The sequence below is a fragment of the Chrysochloris asiatica genome, unplaced genomic scaffold (assembly GCF_000296735.1).
Source record: "Chrysochloris asiatica unplaced genomic scaffold, ChrAsi1.0 scaffold00165, whole genome shotgun sequence".
NCBI lineage: Eukaryota > Metazoa > Chordata > Mammalia > Afrosoricida > Chrysochloridae > Chrysochloris > Chrysochloris asiatica.
Genome location: NW_006408683.1, coordinates 812,115 through 814,944, shown reverse-complemented (window position 1 = coordinate 814,944; position 2,830 = coordinate 812,115).

Below are 2,830 nucleotides of genomic sequence, written 5' to 3'. Positions count from 1 at the left end.
ATAATGGAATTAACTGAAAAAAAATTCAAAAGAATGATAATTAGGTATCTTCAAAGGATCTATAGAAAGATTGAGGAAAGCAAAAATAAAAATAAAAACTTTAGAAGAACTCAGGAAAACACTGTAAGAACAAACAGACAAAATAGATGCATATTTTAAAATAATACAAAACCTGCAATTAGAAATCCAGAAGATTATTATTATGACCTCAGAAACAGATGATACATTGAAAGGGCAAAGGAGTAGATGAGAAGCAATAGAAGCACAAATTATTGAGACTGAAGAGAAATCTCTCAATACTAGTATGCTAGAGGAACAATCAAAAAAAAAAAAAAAAAGAATGAAAAAATCCAAAGAAAGTCTAAGTTATGTGGGACGCCATGAAGAGTAACAACTTACAGGTGATTGGAATTCCAGAACAGGAGAGACAAGCACAAAGAAAATTGTCAAAGAGTTATTGGAAGAAAATTTACCTAATATCATGAAGAAGATAAGCGTACAAGAAGTGGAATGACCCCGAAATAGGATAGATCTTAAAAGAAATCACCAAGACATATTGTAATCAAACTCTCCAAAACCAAAGACAAAGAATCCTGAGAGCATCTCAGGAAAAATGACGAGTTACCTACAAAGGAGAGCCAATAAGACTAAGCTCTGATTTCTCAGCAGAAATCATGCAGGCAAAAGGCAATGGGATGACATATCCAAAGCTCTACTAAGAATCAAATACCAGTCAAGCTGTCCCTTAAATATAATGGAAAATTAAGGATATTTCCTGATAAACAGAAATGAAAGGAATTTGTTACAACCAAACCAAATATACTAAAATATACTTTGCACTGAGAACAAACAACAGCTGATAACAACCTGAGATTACCATACATGACAATACCACCCAGAACTCAATCCAGATATAGAAATATTAAAAACCTACAAGACTGAAAATAGGGAACCAGAGATATAAATGTATAATAAAGTCAACTAAAAAGCAAAAAAAAAAGGGAATAGTGTAGATATAGAACTTCTAAATAGCAAGGAAGTCAAGTAGATCTCATGATAAAATGTACTATTTTAAGCAGGTAAAAAATTAATAAATTACAGGGTACTATCAAAGAGAAATAATACACTTGCACATCAAAATAAAAAAGAAGAAAATTAGGAGGATTTAGTAAACATTGTTATTGTTAAGTGCCATGGAGTCAGCTCTGTCTTATAGCACCCTGTATAAGACTTCCGAGGAGCAGCTGCTGGGTTTGAACTGATGACCTTGTGGTTTGCAGTCCAATGGTGATACTTCAGCATCATATCAGAATTGGTTAGTAAATGTAAGCACAACAGAAATGAAAATGAACAAACAAAATGAAGTTAGTACAGAAAATTATGTGGAATAAAGAATCCAGGAACACCACAAAAAAGCAAACAGAAAAATGACAATAATAAATTCATACCTATTGATAATTTCATGGAATGCAAATGGATTAAAGGTGCCATGAAGAGACATAAAGAACTGAATGTATAAGAAAACACAATCCTTCAATATACTATCTACAAGAGATATATCAAAAAGATGGAGATAGCATAAATGCCTATCAACAGAAGAAACAAATGAGTACATACACACAGTAGAATACTACAAAACACTGAAGAATAATGACGAATCTGTGAAACACCTCACAACATGGTTGAACCTGGATGACATTATGCTGAGTGAAATTATTCATTCACAAAAAGACAAACATTGTATGAGACCAATGTTTAAAACGTTTTAAAAAAATAAAAAAGGTTTTCTTGATAAAGAAATCTGTGATGGTTACTGGGGTGGGGTGGGGTGGGATGGTGAGAAAAAATTATTCATGGACTACAGCATAGACATATATTGTTAATAGGGGTGACAGGACAGGCAATATACAAGAGAATGGTTAGCAGAGGAGAGATGAAGGTAGCGGGAGACACAGGGAGGAATGCAATAGTTGAAGTGTATAGAGGTAAATACTGCTAACAATTGGTACATTTTGAAAGAAGTGCAGCCAGAGTGCCCCTTGAAGGCCAAGATAGCCAAACTTCATCTCTCATACTTTCGACATATTGTCAGGAGGGACCAATTGCTGGAGAAGGATATCATGTTTGTTACGGTGGAGGGTCAGAGAAAAAGAGGAAGACCCCCAACGAGATGGATTGGCCAAGTGGCAGCATCGATGGACTCAAGCGTGGCAACAGTAGTGAGGTTGCCCCAGGATTGGGCAGTGTTTCAATCTGCTGTGCATAAGGTCGCTATGAGTTGGTACTGACTCGATGGCACCTAACAACAACATTAGCACATGGTAAGGATTGCAGCCATGTAATGAAGCAAAGTATATAATTTGTTGAATGCAACACTTATGATCTGCACTGTAAACCTTCACTTGATTCACAGTAAAAAGTTAAAAACAAAACAAACAAAAACAAAGTAAGAGAGATGAAATCTTGTTAATCTGGCTACTAAGGATCATTCCGACTATACTTATTCTGGTAGTCCATGGTAATTTTCATATTGTTCTCCAACACCATAACTCAAACGCATCAGTTCTTAGATGGTCTTCCTATTAAATTGTCCAACTTTCACATGCATATGAGGTGACTGAAAACGCCACAGCTTAGGGCAGGGACACCTTAGTCCTCAAATAGATAACCTTCACTCTTCAACATTTTAAAGACATCTTTTGCAGCAGGTTTGCCTAGTAAAGAGGATGGTGGTGGTGGTAGTGTGTCATGGAGTCTGTTCCAACTCATTGTGACCCTATATAGGGTTTCCAAGGCTGTAAATCTTTACAGGAGCAGAAAGTCTCATCTT